Here is a 2,475-nt window from a genome sequence, read left to right on the forward strand (position 1 = left end):
ATATGGTCCAAACCCTAAAACTAGGTCATTTGCCCCCCCCTCAGCCGCCGCCACACTCCACCAAATCCCCATCGGGATCTTCCCCAATCCAATTCCTCCTCGTTTTCCTCTCCTGCCAGATCCAACCAGCGGCCCCGACCAACTCCCTTGATCTCCGTCGTCGCCCAACCACAGCAAAGCTGCGCCTCCTTCCCTGCCCTCCTATCTCTTCGTCGTCTCTTTCGGTCTCTCTCGCTCTCTCTCAAATTCTCTCTCTCTCTTGCCAGGTACAGGAGCAACAGGAGGTCGCCCCTGCTGCCATGGCCATCGTTTCCGTCGCCATCTTAGGACCCGCCATGGAGGACCCCGTCGCCCACCAAGTACCTCGCCGGAGTACCCGACCACGTCCAGGACCAGGTCACCCCTCTCCCTGCTCTTCCACTCTCCGTTTCCTTCCCTGGCTTCTCACCTCTCTACCTCACCCCTCGTTCTCTCCCTGTACCAGGTACAGGAGTTCACCTGCAACCCCGCCGGCGTCAAGGAGAAGCTCCGTTGCCGGAGCGCTGCCGCCGGTGGCCACCTCCATCAGGGATGCCATGGAAGCCCGCCATGCAGGAGCTTCGTCCGTTCCTCTGCCTCACTGCAGTCGCCCTCTTCTACGACGAGCACCGCGCCGCCGTTTCTTCTGCAAGGCCAGCTCCACCGAGGCGAAGAACATCCTCGTGCCGCTAGAGCCGTCTCCGCTTCGATTCGACAGAGAACGGTACCCTGACGACCTCCACCGCCCAGATCCGGCCATCTCCGGCGCCTACTCGCTGGTTCCCGCCGACACCGTCGCCAGAACCTCCCCGACGTCGTCTTCTGCATCACCGTGAACCTGCCGCTGTTTCTGTTACGTGTTCTTCAGTAACGAGCAGAGCACCTCGCCTCGTCCCTGCGTTGACCCGCACGCTACTCGCTGGACCGCGCCTCCCCTCCTCGATTCGATCCAGCCAACGCCAGGCCTCCCTCCTCCCACCAACTGGGCCAGGCCCAGGGTGAGCAGCCCCGAGCGCCCCCTCCTCTTGATTTTTTTTCTCTTGTTGGGCTGCCCAGTTTCGGCCCATGCGTGTTTTTTTCCTGTTGTGTTTTTTTTCTTTTATCCCAGAGATTGCAGAATTGCGGAAAAACCCTCAAACTTCATGCATATCATATATCTCAAACTGTGCATCATATGGAAAAACTTTATATATGAAATATGCTAGTATTGCATCTAGTTTCATATTATGCCACTTTCATCTATGTTATAAATGTTTAAACTGTTGTTTGTTTAAATTTGCTTAAATAACTTGCTAAAATGATTTATTACATAACTAAATAAGCGTAACTCAGAATTTAATAAACTTTATATGTAAATGGGGTAGAAAAATGCCTAGTTTAACATGGTGGCATCACTTTGCATGTTTAACAACTCTAAAATTGTGTTTAGGGCAGAACAATACCAAACCTTAAATTATGCATATGAGGATTTTCCGGAATTGTTGTTTGTTCCTTCCGGCCTCATTTAAACTTGCCTAGATAGGTAGTTTTGTTGTGCTTCACCTCTTGCCATGTTAATCAACATTTAATCTTGTTGGGTACATAAACGAGAGAGAACTAAATAAGTCATGTGGTGTTTTCTTCAATATGCAACTCCGTTGCATAATGAGCTCCACTTAATTTGTAGGATTGTTTGTGCACTTTGTCATGCCATGCCTCATTAAACCGGACATGCGTCATACTTGTTTGCGCATCGTGCCATGTTGTTGTTGTGGTTGTTTACTGTGTTGTTTGCTTTCTTTCCAGTGTACTTCGTCTCGGTAATCCGGTAACATCGTGTTGTGAGGATTCCTTCGTCTACGTCTGTTTGTCTTCTTCATGGACACGTTCTTATTCCTTGCGGGATTTCAGGCAAGATGATCATACCCTCGAAATCACTTCTATCTTTGCTTGCTAGTTGCTCGCTCTTTTCCTATGCCTTTGCTGTGATACCTACCACTTGCTTATCATGCCTCCCATATTGTTGAACCAAGCCTCTAACCCACCTTGTCCTAGCAAACCGTTGATTGGCTATGTTACCGCTTTGCTCAGCCCCTCTTATAGCGTTGTTAGTTGCAGGTGAAGATTGAAGTTTGTTCCTTGTTGGAACATGGAGATGTCGTTCCTTATTGGAACATGTTTACTTGTTGGGATATCACTATATATCTTATTTAATTAATGCATCTATATACTTGGTAAAGGGTGGAAGGCTCGGCCTTATGCCTGGTGTTTTGTTCCACTCTTGCCGCCCTAGTTTCCGTCATATCGGTGTTATGTTCCCGGATTTTGCGTTCCTTACGCGGTTGGGTGATAATGGGAACCCCTTCACAATTCGCCTTGAATAAAACTCCTCCAGCAATGCCCAACATTGGTCTTACCATTCGCCACCTAGCCTTTTCTTTTCCCTTGGGGGTCGCGCGCCCAAGGGTCATCATTATT

The sequence above is a fragment of the Triticum dicoccoides genome, chromosome 4A, assembly GCF_002162155.2.
Source record: "Triticum dicoccoides isolate Atlit2015 ecotype Zavitan chromosome 4A, WEW_v2.0, whole genome shotgun sequence".
In the NCBI taxonomy this organism is placed as follows: domain Eukaryota; kingdom Viridiplantae; phylum Streptophyta; class Magnoliopsida; order Poales; family Poaceae; genus Triticum; species Triticum dicoccoides.